Source organism: Phyllobates terribilis, unplaced genomic scaffold (genome assembly GCF_046119375.1).
Source record: "Phyllobates terribilis strain yellow unplaced genomic scaffold, ASM4611937v1 Scaffold_204__1_contigs__length_3514536, whole genome shotgun sequence".
NCBI lineage: Eukaryota > Metazoa > Chordata > Amphibia > Anura > Dendrobatidae > Phyllobates > Phyllobates terribilis.
In genome coordinates this window covers 559,429-578,714 of record NW_027362964.1, presented here as the reverse complement: position 1 = coordinate 578,714, position 19,286 = coordinate 559,429, and the positions used below count along the sequence as shown (strand labels likewise).

The window sequence follows — 19,286 nt, the reverse complement described above, 5'->3', positions numbered from 1 at the left end:
CAGTACCGTCAGCTGGTCTTCGGCAGTTCCATTGGCTCTTGTACCTTCTGCTACCCATCCGGGTTCCAGTACCGTCAGCTGGTCCTCGGTAGTTCCATTTGCTCTTGTACCTTCTACTACCCATCCGGGTTCCAGTACCATCAACTGGTTCTCGACAGTGCCTTTGGATTAGGTGCCTCCTTCTCGGTATCCAAGTTCCACCAACGTCTGCTGGTCCTTGGTAGTGCTTTCTGGCACAGGTACCTCCTGCTTAGTAACCGAGTTCCAGTACCGTCAGCTGGTCTTCGGCAGTTCCATTGGCTCTTGTACCTTCTGCTACCCATCCGGGTTCCAGTACCGTCAGCTGGTCCTCGGTAGTTCCTCAGCTTTCTTGTACCTTCTGCTACATTTCCAAGTTCAAGCTTTTTGAAATGGTTCTTGGTAATCACTCTAGATCTCCCTGACGAGGACCCTGAAGACGAGGACCCTGAAGACCAACCCTAAGAAGACGAGGACCCCGAAGACGACGACCCTGAAGACGAGGACCCTGAAGACCACCCCGAAGAAGACGAGGACCCTGAAGACCACCCCGAAGAAGACGAGGACCCCGAAGATGAGGACCCAGAAGACCAACCCGAAGAAGACGAGGACCCCGAAGACGAGGACCCCCGAAGACGACGACCCTGAAGACCACCCCGAAGAAGACCAAGAAGATGACCCTGAAGAAGTTGACCAAGAGGACAAAGAAGAGAAGACAAGCACCAAGATACAGAAGAACAAGAGACAGAAAACCAAGAAGCAGAAATACAAGAAGCTGCAGAACAAAAAGCGGAAGAACATTAAGCATAAGACTAAAAATCAGAGCAAAAGATAATATCTAAATTATAAGCAGAAGATGACTAAGCAGTGTATGGGGGTGAGTCCGTTCCTCCTCGTGGTGCCCCTGGAAAAGACCTGCTGCTGCAGGCCAAACTGAACGCGGACAAATCCTGTTGTAAATCTTTTGTGACGGGCAGAACGAAAGGTGTAATGTCCAACCTTTTATAGATAACAACTAGAGGAATGCCTGCCACAAATAAGAATATGATGAAGAAGAAGAAGATGAAGAAGATGAAGAAGTAGAATATGATGAATGTAAAAAAAAAGAATAATACGAAGAAGGTGAAGAAGAAGAAGATGAAGAAGGTGAAGAAGAAGTGGATGAAAAAGATGCTGAGGATGATGAAGGAGAAAGTGTGGGAGAAGTAAAAAAGAAGGTGAAGAGCATGGAAGTAGTGAAACATAAATATCTGACAAAATATAAAAATACTTAACATAGTCAATATTTCCGTAACTCAGAACGTCTTAAAAAAAAAAATTAATTCCTGCTGTTCCATTTGATTGGGCTAAACCTCTATGCCTTTATTGTCTCCGCCACCTCCCCCAATACATTCTACATTATTCTTAGTTGTTTTCCTTCATGTAGAATTAACCTACAAGGAAAGAAAGGGTTTATTTTCATTCCGATATTTCTGTCCCATTGACTTGCATTGGTTTCCGGTATCGGAATCGGCGATATCCGATACTTTTTCGGTATCGGTCCGATCCAATCCGATCTGATATTTCCCGATATCGGAAGGTATCGCTCAACACTAGCCAAGAATAAAGCTGCTCAAAGAAAAAGGAAGGATATAAATAACCTACGCGTTACGCCAAGTGATTATGGCTTCATCAGGGGTATGAACATCAACTCAGACATGAACTTGCTTTCTTGTAATTTCCTTCTGTGTTCTTTTCCCAATAGGCTTAAGCAGGTGGCGCCCAAACTACAAGTGAAGAACATAGGAAAAGTTAGAACCAGATATACATTCATATATACACTGGGAAAATCGTGAAGGATCAGTCAACGATTCAATTAGTTAAAACACTTCTACCCAATAAGGGTATGTGCCCACGATGCAGAAATGAAGCAGAAAATTTCTGCAGCGTTTCTGCATCTCCCTTGCCAGAAAAAATGCATGCAGATTGTGCATTTGACTCGCCCCCTGGGCCGAGGGACACCCGGAACCGGGCTTCTGGGGGTTGTAGTCTCCGTGGCGGTGACCCGGGCCCGTGGCTCAGTGTGGTCAGGCCAATGGCGGTCTTTTGTGGGGGCTTTTATGGGATAATGTCCGACTACGCCACCCGTGGATTGCGGTCAGTGCGAACCGCCGCTGCAAGGCAGACCGCTGGGGCTGATGGTGTATGCAGCTGAGGTAGTGTGACTCCCGACGGGAAGAGTGAAGCCCCAGGGCAGTGTAGTAGACGGTGGGGGTTATGGTGCACGGGCGTCCCAGTACCAGTAGTGCTGCATACGGTGAGAAAGCACAGAGACAAGGCGTTGCAGTTCAAGCTTTTTACTCACAGTTCTCATCCAGTTCACTTGTGCACAGGTAGGACCGCCCGAGCCGTGCTGCTTCCACCAGGCAGGGGGCTCGGTCAACCCCCAGGTAATTCCAGAGTGTGGCACAGGACTCCCTTCTATCCTTTCGTCAGCCGTGCCCCACCAATGACACTACTTTTGTCCAGCTGCCTCTGATCTTCTCCTGGGAGGGCTGGGTACCCACTTCCCTGACCCTATGTGGTGTGCCTTTCTAGTAGGTGTAGTAAGGGGTCGCACCACTAAATGATTGCGACCACCGGTTCTTGGTTAAGGATTAGTCGCCTCCACCAACTTGGGATCCGGTACCCTGTTCTGCCAACCCGTCACCTGTAATCTCCTGGGTCCTTAGGGTTCCTTCTGCCTTCGTGTCTCTGGGCCTCTCTTGGTGTTCTGTTCCTTCTTACTTTCCTTTCTGTTCCTTTCTGTTTCTGTCCTTTCTTCTGGCTCTGGCCTTCACTCTAGGCCTGCCTCGTGGAGCTGGGCCCAGACTGAGCCACAGCTCCCTGTCAGCCCTCCTGGTTGAACTCCTTTTCTCTTCTCCTCCTGACTGAACTGACTCTACTCGACTAAGATGAAGACACCTTATATACCTACCTCTCTGTGTATGAGCCCAGGTGACTTCCAACCAATGGGCTCCTACCTATGCCCAGAAACCGTCCCCCCCTGCTCCTACATCACTGGGTGTGCTTCCCCCTCCCCACTCCAGCCAGGGACATGATTTGTCGTGCCTGCATTACTGTACTAATGGGAGCACCGTTGAGCTGTCCCTCGGAAATGGGGTGTGTGTGATGCATGCAGCTAACCGAGCCCCGATAGCATCACTTGGAAAGTGCTTGACAACTAGGTCACACTATATAAATCCATGCAAACAGCATGGATTTATATAGTGTGACTGTAAAAAATAAAGCTATACTTACCGATCCCCTGCCGCATGTGCTGCCGCGTGTGTTGTCGCGGTCCTTCCGGGTTGCCGGCATATCGCGAGACAGTCTGCGGTCACATGATCGCGACGTCATCTCAGGTCCTGGAAGATAAGCGCTGCCGGCCGGCCCGCGAGAAGGTAAATATAAACTTTATTTATTATTTTATTCTTTTTTTCACAGGTACAATGGTACCCAGGTCTGGATGAGAGTCTTCTCTCCTCCAGAACTGGGTACCATCCGCACATAGAAACGCATATAATCCACATGTACAAACGTATAGACACGGATTATATGCGTCTCAATGCAAGTCAATGGCGGCAATTCCGCTGCGCTTCCGCAAAATTAATGAACATGCTGCGGATTTTTGAGCGCCGCAGAAACGCTGCGGAATAATCCGCAGCATGTGCATTGACATTGCGGAATGCCATTGAGGACCATGTGGTGCAGATTACCAAGCGTTTTTAATGAGTTTCCACTGCGGAAATTCCGCAGTGGAAACGCATGAAAAACGCATCGTGGGCACGCAGCCGAAAGGTCTAGATTTTAGAGTATGTGGGTTGCCTTAAAAGGGTTATATAGCATCTATAAGAACTATGTTTTTTTTACTATGTAGTATCAACAGTGTAAAAAATTGGTTTCGATGACGAATGCTTCAGCAAAGGCACATGCTTGACAGCTGCTCCATTCATTCCCTAGGTAGCTGCTCGGCTTTTTCCGGTAGACTCCCAGCGGTCATGCATCTGACCTGCGGCACATATTTTGTAACAGGGATAAAAGTTCTCCATTGGGGATAAAAATTCCCCGTTCTGCCAATTGGTGCATGTTGCATCTTTGTGGACTTAAAGATATATTTTGTGCATTTTGGTTTCATTAAATATATTGCACCATTTGGCTTTTACAGACTATTTGTTTCCCTGCACATTCAACTTTGATGTGGTCAGTGGTCTTAAACCAGCTGAGATGAGGTCAGAAAAAGACATAAAAAAAGGTACTCTCCTTCTCTTGTTATAACAGTTCTCTCCTATTGAACTGTTATAATAAGCTCACTGATGGATTCTTAGACAGTGCAAGATAGAGACTACAAAAGGCAAACGGTGCAAAATTTTTAATCAAATCCAATTCCAAAAAATTATTTTTAGCTAAAAATGCATGCATTTAAGTATTTAAAAAAATTGTCTTTATTGATGGACAACCCCTATAGAGCAATTAGGGTCTATATCTGTAGCTAGTGCCGAAAACATTAGGAACCATATTTCAAATAAATGGGGTTGTCCGTGCTTTTATACTTTCTTATCACTGGTCAGTAATAGACCATGTTATACAGTCAAGGACCATGTTATACAGTTGACTTAGTCTTATGGCCACGTCACACGATAGATAATTGCTGCCAAGTATATAATGTTAAAAGGGGTTATCTAGGACTATTACATTTTTTTAACTATTGACCTAAGAACTAACAGGTAGGTAGTTGCTAACTACCAGTCTGTTGTGCCCTGCACCGATCTCTGCTGACACAGAGCGGTCACAGCAATTCAGCGGCTTCTGCTAATATCATGTCTACAGAGCAGCGGCTTCTCTTCTGCTCTGGTCTCTTGATGGATCGTGACTGCTGACGTCATGCTGATTGGCAGCCGACTCACAAGTTGCCTAACGTCGGTAGCCACGCCCCATCAACAGAGCAGCCTGGAAGAAGAAGAGCTGCTCTGTTGACTTGGAGCAGCTGAATCGCCGGCGACAGTGGTCGGTGACCTCTCCGAGCCGGCACCGGATACAACAGGCAGATAGTTGCCACTGTTAGTAACAACCTGCCTGTTAGTTTTTAGGCTTATAGTAAAAAGATAAAATAGTCCTGGATAAACCGTTTAAAGATCCAGCAACAAACCTTCCATTCACGATCTTTCATAAGCCTGATTTTTGGTTGGTCAGTCATGTAAGATTTACAAACAGTACCATTGGGGCTTCAGGACTGGAGAACGGAGACTCCTCATGAGATCTATTTTCTTTATTGACAGCGTCATCACCATTTCTGTGCGCAAACTTCTGCTTCAAGGCTTTGGCTATAATGGCTGCAGGGTCTGTGGGATCATTAAGTGAACATCTCTTCTTGTCTTTCCTGGTTTAGGGTTTCCCACCAGGGGATCTAAAGCGAAAAATCGGTGAAAATAAACATCACTGCCATTCTGTAATTGACAGGCTATAACTTAGCTCTTCATACAAACTACTTTTCATTCATTGCTGCTATGTCTAATAAGATTTATTTTACAGACTTTTTCTAAAAAAATGAATCAATCACCTGCTATCCATTTTCTGAAAAGACTTGTCTAAGATCCTATTAGTGGGGCTAATACAGCATATTTATAATTAGGGACAGACTACTCTGAAATGTTAAACCTAATATAATTATTGAAATCATGTTTGCATAAGTTAATTTTAACTTTGCAAGTTATCACCTATCTGTGAAGCCCAGCTGTGCTTGGTATCACAGACCCAGGAGGGTGTATTGAAGGATTCCTCCACAAGAGGCCCCCATAACCATTCACACATCTCCACCTTCCACCTCAGACCACCAGAGGGAGCTCCTTAGGGAGATATATAAGGGAAGGTGGAGCCAGGCAGCAGTTAGTCTAGACTGGAGACGACAGAAAGCAAACCTGTTGTGAGAGTTCCTGCAGTGCAAAAGCCTGAGAGAGGTCAGTCTGCAGTGGAGCACATTCTAGACTCACGTGTAGCTCAGTGAGGTGAGCTTTAGGTGTGCCGGCGCCATAAGATCGGTGAAACGCGGCACGCTGCCGTTAGTGTGAGTAGCCTATTGAGGGTCCGAGTAGGCCGAAGGCGAAGAGTAGAGAGTTAGTTCATAGGGGGCAGAGGAGCTTAACTAGCTCACCCCGAAGAAGAAGTAGTTACCGGACACCGGGTCCGAAGCTTGCCAGGATCTCCACGACCCAGTAAGATAAACTGGAATCCCTGGAGAACTACAGGTCCCAGGATCGCTAAAGTGCTGATACGTACCAGAGCCAGGAGACACATAGGCCCCGTAGGTTGGGAGCGTGCACTCCAAGAGAAGGCCCTACCACAAGGTCAGCCAGCGCAGGACAGAGACAAAGTTAGGCCTAGCTCCAGGCAGGTCAGAAACTTACTACGCAGAAGCCAGAACCAGGAGGCCCAAAACCTGCTCATTGGGGAGGATCCGGACATACACCCTTCACCCTACAGTGCTCCGGGCAGTGCCTGAAATTCCACCAGTAAAAGGTACTGAAGTGACTATTGTGTCCGTCCCTGTTCTTGATCTGGCCCGGCGGAGTCTCTTTGTCCTGCATCCCCGTTCCTATACTGCCCTGAGGCCCAGCTCTACCTGTGGGGAGCTATACCATCAAGCTGCCTTATCACCAGCCTCAGTGGACTGCGCAGCGCTGGTGATCCTCACCAGAAGCCACAGGTGGCGTCACGAACTCTTTCTTTTACAAGACCAACCCTTTTAAAAGAGAGGCTCAGAGTACGGGCCCGGGAGCCGACCACCGCGACATCCCTAAAGGCCCGGGTACCGAGTCATCCCCATTCCCCTGGGCTAGTCATCTCTTTCCTGGCGTCACAAACAGGATCACGTGCCCACTGCAATGACACCGTGTTTTGCCCGTTGCCACCGGGTACTGTGCGCCTTTATTTTGAACTGTGTACGAAAAGTTGTGGTGAAGATAGCCGCCATTGTTGGGCCGTTGAGCGAGAAGAAGGGCGTAACCGCGGGAAAATAAGGGGCGTACCTGCAAAAGAGCACGAAGTCCCGGACACACCCCACGCCTTGATGTCAAATCAGGAAGCGCCAGGTCCTGTACGGAGCGTCGCTGAACGCTCTGACGTAGGATGCAAGCGACGCAAGGTCCTGAAGACAACCGTCACCTGCGGAGCTGCAGCCTACCGGAAGAAAAACCAGAAGGTAGGCCACGGTTAACTAGGGGGGCGCTAAGATGTCCGTCGAACAGCAGAACGCCGACCTACCGGTCAACGTCCCCGATAATGGGCAGGCCGAAGCCGCCGCTCCACCAGCAGCGCCTGTAACACCTGTTATTCCTATGACTTTACCGTACATTCCTGGAGAAAAGTGGCTCCGCCAGTACAACGGCAAACCAGATACCCTGTCTGGATTTAAGCGGAAGATATGTGGTATTTTGGACATGTACTCTATGACCGGCAAACAAAGAGCTGCCGTTGTATTAGGACAGCTGACCGGTGCTGCGGAGCGGGAAGTGGAAACATGGTCGGCCGCAGACCGGGGATAGTGTCCGCAATATTCCAAAAACTACATACTGTCTTTGAGGACCTTACTGAGGCGGACCTCCGGATGAGGTTCTACAGCTGCTCCCAACAACCAGAGGACTATGTTCGTGACTACGCCTGGCATCTTCAAGGGGCCCTGCGGGCTCTGAACCAGGTTAGTCCGACCAGCTTTGAGAATGAGAACAAAATGCTGAAGGAACAGTTTGTCCGGGGACTGAAGTCTCCAGAGGAGAGCAGGACTGTGCGTTGGTGGTCCCTGGATCATCCAGATGCCACCTTTGACAATCTAAAGGACATGGCTATAAAAGGACTACAGCCCCTGGAGACAAATGCCATCCAATGTTACCAGGGTGGGGCAACCCCAGAGCCTGCAACGCCCACCTTTTCTCCAGTGACTGCTGAAGCTAAGGTTCCAACAACGTCCCCTAAAGACCTGGACAGTCTGCGCTCAGAGGTGCGTCAGTTGAGTAAAACCCTGACCACCGTGCTGAGTGCCCTGCAGCTGCGGACGGAGCCTGAGGGAGGAGGGAAGATCCTGCTAGCTGATAGCCCTGAGGATGTCCCCTGGATGCGGAGGAGGAGGAGGCCAACACCACCCTCGCCGAGGACCAGTGACCAACGCCGTCCACCAAGGGAACCGATCTGTTACCGATGCCATAAGACCGGACACATCGCCCTGAATTGTCCCTTAAACGAGAAAACCCTGGGTCCGAAGGCCGCCACCCAGGAGTAGACTCACCAGGTCCATCAGACTGGTACAACAGGTTCGTCGGAGGAAGACCTTTCCTGTCCATTGTATTGGACGGGATCCCGATGCATGCCCTGCTGGACACAGGATCTCAGGTAACCATCATACCTGAAGTCCTCTACAAGAGGTACTGGTCCATGGACGATCTGCGTCCGCCAGCTCCAAATTTGTCTGTATATGCATCAAATGGACTCCCCCTTAACCTACTCGGGGTTAAGAATGTGACTGTAAGGTGGGGAGAGTGGAGCTGAAGGACCAGGGACTTATTGTAGTGGAGACTAACCCTGATGACAGCAACCCATATATGGTACTAGGCACTAATGTTGTTGGTAACTGTTTGGGAGAGGTTGTGTTCTTGCTCCAAGAGATCGCTGACACTGCCAGACCGAGACAGAGGAGGGCGCTGCAGAGAGAGATCCGCGTCTTGATGTATCAACAGCAAGTACAATTAACAGATGGTGAAATCGGTAACGTGAGGGTAACAGACCCTATACCCATTGTTGTTCCCCCAATGAGTGAAATGCTCATCTGGTGTAGAGCTGCCATAGGTCTTAGAGGACAGAGCTACCAGGCGGTAGTAGAACCCCTTTGCTCTGAGCACAGACCCACGCTCTTAACCGCCAGGGGGGTGGTAGATGTACGTAATGGGAGGGTGCCTGTCCGTCTTCTTAACCTAGGGGAAGATGAGGTCAAACTGCCACGTTATGCCACTGTTGCTAAACTACATGCTGTCAACAACAACTGTATCCATGTGGCGGAGTCCTTAACTTCACCAGAAGAAGTGGAAGATAATGACCCTGCAACCCAGGTGGAGGATTGGTGTCAACAGCTCCATGTTGGGACAGACACCACTCCTGCCCATCAAAAACAGGGTGTACACCGGGTGGTTCAAGAATACTCACAGGTGTTCAGTAAACATCCACTTGACTTTGGGAGGGTTAAGGGGGTTCAACATCATATCTCCACAGGCAACCATTCCCCAATTAAAGAACGTTATAGGCCTATACCCCCAGCTCACTACCAGAAGGCAAAAGAAATGCTGCATGACATGAGGAAGGCGGGAGTAATTAGGGATAGTTGTAGTCCCTGGGCGGCTCCCCTAGTGCTGGTTAGGAAAAAGGATGGGAGCATGAGAATGTGTGTAGATTACCGTCAAGTAAATCGCATTACACATAAAGATGCATACCCTTTACCACGCATAGAAGAGTCCCTAGCTGCCTTAAAGTCTGCAAATTACTTTTCTACCCTTGACCTCACTAGTGGTTACTGGCAGGTCGCTGTGGCTGAGGAGAATCGGGAGAAGACGGCCTTCACCACCCCGATGGGACTCTGCGAGTTCAACAGCATGCCGTTTTGACTCTAAAATGCCCCCGGAATGTTCCAGAGACTGATGGAGTGCTGCCTGGGACACCGCATCTTCGAGACTGTGTTACTTTACCTGGATGACGTAATTGTGTACTCCAGAACGTACGAGGACCACCTGAAACACCTGGCAGAGGTATTTGAGTCACTGTCCCGGTACGGGATGAAGTTGAAGCCCTCAAAGTGCCACCTGCTCAAGAGAAAGGTACAGTACCTGGGGCACATTGTCAGTCCGGAAGGGGTAGCACCAGACCCGGAGAAAGTTACTGCCATCCAGAAGTGGCCGGAGCCGAAGAACCTCAAGGAGGTGCGTCAGTTCTTGGGACTAGTCGGATACTACCGGAGGTTTGTAAAGGACTACACTAAGAAGGCAGCTCCTCTGCAAGACCTCCTGGTAGGGCAGTCCCCCAAAAGCAAAAACCCTCCATTCCACTGGGGTAAAGAACAGGCTGAATCATTTCAAGAGATGAAGGAGATCCTGACAGGTGATGAGATCCTAGCCTACCCTGACTACAGCCAAACATTCCTGCTGTATACAGATGCCAGCAATGAAGGCCTGGGCACTGTCTTAAGTCAGAAGCAGAATGGCCAGGAGAAAGTCATCGCGTATGCAAGCAGGAAGCTCCGCCCGACCGAGAGGAACCCAGAGAACTATAGCAGCTTCAAGTTGGAGTTCCTGGCCTTGGTCTGGGCCATCACAGAAAAGTTCAAGCACTACCTAGCCTCCAGCAAGTTTACTGCCTACACTGACAATACCCCCTTAACTCATCTTCAAACAGCCAAGCTGGGAGCCATGGAATAGCGATGGATGGCTCGGCTGTCAAACTACCAATTCACCATAAAGTACCGGGCAGGCCGCAAGAACGCCAACGCCGATGCCCTGTCCAGGATGCCTCACCAGTCAGACACAGAAGAAGAAGTGGATGACCTGGAAGAGGTTGAACTACCTGCCTTCCACCGGAATGGGATGGCCCACGAGCTACGAGCCTCCAGGAAGCAACGCGGTAAGACGTTAAACCCCTTGCCTCACCACAGCTGGAAAGAGACCCAGGACAGCGACCCGGTTGTCAGCCGTATCAAGGAGCTGATAACCCAAGAAGGTTCCTCCCTGGAGAAGGATGCGGCTCTCCAAGCAAAGCAGCTGTGGAATGAGAGAAGCCGGCTGTTTATCTACCGTGAGAAGTTGTGCCGGAGGTACGTCAATCCCAAAACCCTCGAGATGGTGTGGCAGATAGTGGTCCCCAAGACGGACATCCAGATGGTGTTGGAGGCCTACCACGATCAGGTGGGGCACTTTGGCTAGAAAAAGCTAGAGACCCTGTTGAAGTGTCGATTCTACTGGGTGGGGATGCGCAGCTTCATTGAGAGGTGGTGCAGAGACTGTGGACCCTGTAGCCTCAGAAGAAAAGACTACAGCAGCCAGAAGGCACCCCTGCAACCCATCAAGACGACTCGCCCTCTGGAGATCGTGGCCCTGGACCATGTCAAGTTGTCACCCAGTCAGTCAGGATACTCCTATGCCCTGACCATGGTGGATCACTACTCCAGGGTCCTGGTGGTCTCCCCTATCAAAGACCTGACAGCAGAGACAGCAGCTAAGACGTTCCAGGCGTACTTCTGCAGGTCCCATGGATAGCCTGGACAGGTACTGACTGACCAAGGCACGGCCTTTGAGGCTGAATTGTTCAAAGAGTTCTGCCATCTGTACGGGTATAAAAAGATCAGGACTACACCGTACCACCCCCAAACTAACGGTCTCTGTGAAAAGATGAATAACATCATCATCGATCTACTGAAGACCATACCACTAGAAGAGAGAAGCCAGTGGCCAGACCTACTACCTGACCTAGTGGATCTGTATAATCACATACCAGTAAGTTCCACCAATTGCACTCCGGCATATCTCATGCGTGCAAGACCAGGGAAGTTGCCCATGGACCTGAAGCTTGGTGTGGTAGAACCTGAAGCTGATGTGACCACTGAGGACTGGGACACGACCAGACAGGAGCAGTACAGGAGAGTCCAAGCCTGTGTCGAAGACAGTCTCACTCGGGTGAGGGATAAACAAGAGGCACAATACAACAGAAGTGCACCAGCAGAACCCTTCACACCAGGAGAAGTGGTATTGAAAAGGAAGCGGAGGAAACACAAGCTTGATGACCAGTGGGAGAGAGAACCCTACACTGTGTTGAATTCAAGGTTTGACAACAGGAAGACGTGTTTGATCAGCAAAGATGGAGGAAGAACAACTGCGACAATATCTAGGGACCACCTGAAGTTGTGTCCACATCTACTAAAGACTCAGGAAGAAGTGTCTTTCACAACCCAGGAAGAACCTAAAGAAACAGTGATACACACTGACCTTGGAGACTTCCCAGCGGATTAGCCTCAAATAGGAGGTGCAGTAATCATTCCAGTACTCCAATTCTATGAACAGCCAGAAAACCCTCCACAGCAAGTTGAACCTGTAAGTGCTGCAGAAGAGCCAGCTCAAGAAGTATCCCCGGATGAAGGATCCCCGGCAGGAGCGGAGCAAGAGGGCCCAGCCAATGGTAGACTTGCCAGTCCAAGAGAGAGGTTAAGGCAATTTTACAACATGGTTACATGTAAAACTGGTAGGGTAACTGAGGATACAGATACTGACACTCCACTAACCACAGCACTATGCAGATCAGTACGCAGCACAAGAGGTAAACCTCCTGCTAGGTACACTGAGTAAAGTAGCAAAATTTCAGAGAATGTAGATAGTTACCCCTGGGGTATTGAGTATTAAATTGTAATGTATTGCATAACTGTTTGTTTTCATGCATGCTTATCAATTTGTGCTTTTTCCTATTAATTCTTTATTTGCATAATGAACTGCATGGCTGAGGACTGTGTGCAGCCCAAAAACTCTTATTGTATATAATTGCGCTCCCTGGAGTGCCCCTTTCAGGTGACCTCAGAAGGAAAACCTATCTGGAGTGGCTCTTTTGGAGGTGCAACTCGGATCTTCATGCCCTGCAGCCACCCCAGGGCCTGCGTAGAGGGTTTAGGACAGGTCCCTCAAAACTACCAAAGTACTCTACCTTGTGAGATGGACATCCTGTATGGGAACCTCACCATAGGAGACTTGGATTCTGAGGACACTCTGTATTTGTATTGTTTCTGCAACGTTTAAGATCCGTGCCTCCCATAAAGGGAAGAGTGTTCTAGTATTGCTTATGTTTCCTATTGTTACTGTTGTTATAAAATGTACTTCAGCCCGGGAGTGCTGAGTTTAACTAGGGGGGGGAATGTGAAGCCCAGCTGTGCTTGGTATCACAGACCCAGGAGGGTGTACTGAAGGATTCCTCCACAAGAGGCCCCCATAACCATTCACACATCTCCAACTTCCACCTCAGACCACCAGAGGGAGCTCCTTAGGGAGATATATAAGGGAAGGTGGAGCCAGGCAGCAGTTAGTCTAGACTGGAGACGACAGAAAGCAAACCTGTTGTGAGAGTTCCTGCAGTGCAAAAGCCTGAAAGAGGTCAGTCTGCAGTGGAGCACGTTCTAGACTCACGTGTAGCTCAGTGAGGTGAGCTGTAGGTGTGTCGGCGCCATAAGATCGGTGAAACACGGCACGCTGCCGTTAGTGTGAGTAGCCTATTGAGGGTCCGAGTAGGCCGAAGGCGAAGAGTAGAGAGTTAGTTCATAGGGGGCAAAGGAGCTTAACTAGCTCACCCCGAAGAAGAAGTAGTTACTGGACCCCGGGTCCGAAGCTTGCCGGGATCTCCACGACCCAGTAAGATAAACTGGAATCCCTGGAGAACTACAGGTCCCAGGATCGCTAAAGTGCTGATACGTACCAGAGCCAGGAGACACATAGGCCCCGTAGGTCGTGAGCGTGCTCTCCAAGAGAAGGCCCTACCACAAGGTCAGCCAGCGCAGGACAGAGGCAAAGTTAGGCCTAGCTCCAGGCAGGTCAGAAACTTACTACGCAGAAGCCAGAACCAGGAGGCCCAAAACCTGCTCATTGGGGAGGATCCGGACATACAACCTTCACCCTACAGTGCTCCTGGGAGTGCCTGAAATTCCACCAGTAAAAGGTACTGAAGTGACTATTGTGTCCATCCCTGTTCTTGATCTGGCCCGGCGGAGTCTCTTTGTCCTGCATCCCCGTTCCTATACTGCCCTGAGGCCCAGCTCTACCTGTGGGGAGCTATACCATCATGCTGCCTTATCACCTGCCTCAGTGGACTGCGCAGCACTGGTGATCCTCACCAGAAGCCACAGGTGGCGTCACAAACTCTTTCTTTTACAACACCAACCCTTTTAAAAGAGAGGCCCAGAGTACGGGCCCGGGAGCCGACCACCGTGACATCCCTAAAGGCCAGGCTAAAGGCCCGGGTACCGAGTCATCCTCATTCCCCTGGGCTAGTCATATCCACAGGATAAGCCTGCTGATCGCAGGAGGTCCGCATGGAAGACCCCCACCATGAATGGGGCTTGGAAGAGGCACATTATATTTGAGCCTTCTCAAGCATTCACGCCACTGCTACATTCATTATATGTGGGACTTCCAGAGAAGGGTACAGCATTGTTAACCCCATTCATGACCTTGCAATTTTCTGTTTTTGCCCTTTCATTTTTTTCTACTCTTATTCCCAGAGCCAAGTTTTTTATTTTTTGTCAATATACAGTACAGACCAAAAGATTGACACACCTTCTCATTTAAAGATTTTTCTGTTTTTTCATGACTATGAAAATTGTACATTCACACTGAAGGCATCAAAACTATGAATTAACACATGTGAAATTATATACCTAACAAAAAAGTGTGAACCAACTGAAAATATGTCTTATATTCTAGGTTCTTCAAAGTAGCCACCTTTTGCTTTGATGACTGCTCTGCAAACTCTTGGCATTCTCTTGATGAGCTTCAAGAGGTAGTCACCGTCAATGGTTTTCACTTCACAGGTGTGCCCTGTCAGGTTTAATCAGTGGGATTTCTTGCCTTATAAATGGGGTTGGGACCATCAGTTGTGTTGTGAAGAAGTCTGGTGGATACATAGCTGATAGTCCTACTGAATAGACTGTTAGAATTTTTATTATGGCAAGAAAAAAGCAGCTAAGTAAAGAAAAACGAGTGGCCATCATTACTTTAAGAAATGAAGGTCAGTCAGTCCGAAAAATTGGGCAAACTTTGAAAGTGTCCCCAAGTGCAGTTGCAAAAACCATCAATCGCTACAAAGAAACTGGCTCGCATGAGGACTTCCCCAGGAAAGGAAGACCAAGAGTCACCTATGCTTCTGAGGATAAGTTTATCCGAGTCACCAGCCTCAGAAATCACAGGTTAACAGCAGCTCAGATTAGAGACCCGGTCAATGCCACACAGAGTTCTAGCAGCAGACACTTCTCTTCAACAACTGTTAAGAGGAGACTTTGGGCAGCAGGCCTTCATGGTAAAATAGCTGATAGGAAATCACTGCTAAGGACAGGCAACAAGCAGAAGAGACTTGTTTGGGCTAAAGAACACAAGGAATGGACATTAGACCAGTGGAAATCTGAGCTTTGGTCTGATGAGTCCAAATTTGAGATCTTTGGTTCCAACCACCGTGTTTTTGTGCGACGCAGAAAAGGTGAAAGAATGGACTCTACATGCCTGGTTCCCACCGTGAAGCATGGATGAGGAGGTGTGATGGTGTGGGGGTGCTTTGCTGGTGACACTGTTGGGGATTTATTCAAAATTGAAGGCATACTGAACAAGCATGGCTATCACAGCATCTTACAGCGGCATGCTATTCCATCTGGTTTGTGTTTAGTTGGACCATCATTTATTTTTCAACATGACGATGAACCCAAACACACCTCCAGGCTGTGTAAGGGCTATTTGACCAAGAAGGAGAGTGATGGGGTGCTACACCAGATGACCTGGCCTCCACAGTCACCAGACTTGAACCCAATCAAGATGGTTTGGGGTGAGCTGGACCGCAGAGTGAAGGCAAAAGGGCCAACAAGTGCTAATCATCTCTGGGAATTCCTTCAAGATTGTTGGAAGACCATTTCCGGTGACTACCTCTTGAAGCTCATCAAGAGAATGCCAAGAGTGTGCAAAGCAGTTATCAAAGCAAAAGGTGGCTACTTTGAAAAACCTAGAATATAAGACATATTTTCAGTTGTTTCACACTTTTTTGTTAAGTATATAATTCCACATGTGTTAATTCATAGTTTTGATGTCTTCAGTGTGAATGTACAATTTTCATAGTCATGAAAATACAGAAAAATCTTTAAATGAGAAGGTGTGTCCAAACTTTTGGTCTGTACGGTACCTTTTTTTTTTGCGGGACAAGTTGTTCTTTTGATTGACACCATTTATTTTACCATATCGTGTACTGGAAAACGGGAAAAAAATTCCAAGTGCGGTGAAATTGCAAAAAAGTGCATTTCCACAATTGTAATTTTTTTATTTTATTTACTATGTTCACTAAATGCTAAAGCTGACCAGCCATTATGATTCCCAGGTCAGTACGAGTTCATAGATACCAAACATGTATTGGTTCTTTTATATGTGAGTGGTGAAAAAAAAAATCAGAAGTTTGTAAAAAAAAAAATTAAAAAAAATCGCTTATGTCGCCATTTTCCGAGACCCGTAGCATCTCCATTTTTCGGGATCTGGGGCCAGGTTAGGGCTTATTTTTTGCGCCCTCAGCGGACGTTTTTATTTATATAATTTTGAGGTAGATACAATGTTTTGATCGCCTGTTATGTTTGCGGAGGCAAAAAAAGAAAAACATAATTCTGGAGTTTAGATTTTTTTTGTCGTTACGCCGTTTACCGATCTGATTAATTTACTTTATATTTTGATAGATCGGAGATTTCTGAATACAGCGATACCAAATATGCATATATTTTTTTAATGGTTTTATTTTCAATAGGGCAAAAGGGCGTGATTTAAACCTTTATGTTTTTTAAAACTTTTTTTACTTTTTACTGGCAGCAATAGTCCTCTTAGGAGACTTGAAGCTGCAATCATCTGATTACCTGTGCTACACATAGCAGGGCTTCAGCACTGCTATGTATAGCAGAAATCACAATCTCCTATGAATGCCGGCCACAGGGGATCTACAATGACAGCCAGGGGTCTTCTGCAGACCCCCGGCTGTCATGACAACACATTGGCACCCCGCAATCACATGACAGGGACGCCTATGGGTGTGTCTTGTGACGAGCTTCTGGCAGGTGTGTATTAAATGCCACTGCTAGTGATTGACAGCGGTATTTAACTGGTTAACAGCTGCGGGTGGATCTCGGATCCGCCTGCGGCTGTTAAAGGCACATGACAGCTCATGAGATCAGCAGTCATGTGCAGGGAAAGATGCAGGCTCAGTGACAGATTTTTTTTTTTTTTACAGTTTTCTCCTTCATTCTATTTCACGCATGTCTGTAATAAAAAATATATATTTAAAGAAAATCTATAAAATGACCTTTCGACCGCCCGAAGCTTGATGGAATTCATGCCTTTTAACACATCCATCATACTGGGGAGCTGATCCACACTGCCTTTCTCTGAAGCCTCACTTTCCGTCGGGCTGCATTTGTGAGAAGCTTTACGTTCTCTTATAATATCAAGTGCAGATTTTAGTTGGGAAGATGGGACTGGGGGTGGTGGAGGAGGAGGAGGAGGAGGAGGAGGAGGGGGCAGCGGAGCTACTGGGGTTGTAAATTGCAAAAACTGTGCGGAAAGTGGTGGAGAAGCTGAAGATGGGGGTGAGAGGGCATTACCTGGGCAGCTAAATGAGCACATTGATTCTGTATCTGAGAAACAAAAACGAGATCAAATCATACCAAATACATAGCAAAAGCTTGACCTATTTAACCCATTAAGTGATTTATAAGGATTACAAAAACAATGGCTTACGAGACTGTGCGGCTTGTGACGGTTGTAGGGCAACAATGGCAGCAATCTGTACTCTCTGCTGCAGCAGCTCATCTTCCAAAGCTGAAAGGCATGATCGTCTGCAGGAAGGAGACTCTTTTCACACACTCTCTTGGCCAACATCATAGTCAGAAATCCTGAGTCTGAATTATTCGGGTCCATTGACTTGTTGGATGGAAGATCGTGTCTGATGTTACTAAAGGGAATCTGTCACCAGGTTTATGCTACCTCATCTGAGAGCAGCATGATGTGGGGGCCGAGACCCCGAATCCAGTGATGTTACTGGGCTCCTTGCTGTAGTTTTGATAAATCATTGTGACGCGCCCCCTGGGCCATGTTGTGCTGCGTTGCGCATGCGGGGGATACCCGGAGCCGGATCTGACAGGGGTAGTAGTCCTCGTGGCGGTGACCCGGTCCGTGCCCAGAGTGGTCAAACTAAGAGGCAGTGCGCGGCATTAAGATGTTATAGAGTTCGACTACGCCACCCGTTGATTGCAGCTATGAAGCCGCCGCTGCAGGGCAGACCGCTGAGGCCGGTGGTGTGGTTGTGCAGCGTGGATGGTATAACCCCCAACGGGAGAGGTATAGCCTCAGGGCAGCTGGTGAAGCAGGGAATGATGATAGTGGTAGTGGTGTGACAAGGAAGCTCAGAGACGTGCATTGCAGTTTTCACAGCTTTACTCACAGTTGGTATTCAGATCACTTCGGCCAAGAGTGACCACCCGAGCCGTGCTGCGTCCACCAGGTGCGGGACTCGGCCAACTCCCAGGCAGTTCCAGAGCGTGGTCCTGAGCTCCCCTCTCTTCCTTCCTACTGGCCGTCCCCACCAGGGATCCACCTTTGTCCAGCTCCCTCGGGCCTTCTGGTGGTGAAACCTTTCCCGGCTTCCCTGACCCTATACGTGGTATGCCTTCCTGGTGGATATGGCGAGGGGTCGCGCCAAAACTTGTCCACGACCTCTGGTTCCTGGCTGAGGATAATTGGCCTCCACCAGTTTGGGATCCGGTACCCTGTTCTGCCAACCCTTCACCCGTTAACTCGTGGGATCTCAGGGTTCCCTCTTCTCTTGCATCTCTGGGCCTCTCCTGGTGTTTCTGTTCCTCCTTCTTCTCCTTTCTCTCTCTCTCTGCTTCAGGCCTCCTCTCCAGGCCTGGCTCTGGAGCTGGGCCCAGACTGAGCCACAGCTCCCTGTCAGCCCTCTCTGGCTGAGCTCCTCTCTGCACAGAGCAGACCAAAAAGACCTTGTCCTAAGATGGTGCCCACCTTATATACTCCCTCTGACACCTGAGCCCAGGTGACAAGCACCCAATGGGCTCCTACCTATGCCCAGAGTCCCTCCCCTATCTGCTCCTACACCACTAGGATGTTCCTCCCCCCTCCCCACTCCAGCCGGGGACAGAAGCTGTCGTACCTGCACATCTATCTGGTGGGAGTACCGTTGGTCTGTCCCCCGGAAATGGGGTGAGTGTGGTGCATGCAGCTAACTGAGCCCAGTTCCACACTCCATCCTTACCCGGGAGTGGAATACCACACCTCTGGATCGAGGTGCAATACCCCTGTAGCAGCCGAGTCCTCGGGGTGCTACAATTGTGTTATCTGCTGCAGCTCTGCTAGTCCTCTCAATGATCAGCTCCTGCTATGCAGTCCTTAATATTCATGAGCTCAGGCTAACCATGTCCCTCTCCACTGTCAGCGTTGTCT

The 19,286-nt window shown here is 48.6% G+C and overlaps 1 pseudogene; it reads right to left on the bottom strand.

The window, feature by feature from the left end:
* Nucleotides 1–1,709: 1,709 nt before the first annotated feature.
* Nucleotides 1,710–17,899, bottom strand: LOC141213660 (mitochondrial fission regulator 2-like; annotated as a pseudogene).
* Nucleotides 17,900–19,286: the final 1,387 nt, after the last annotated feature.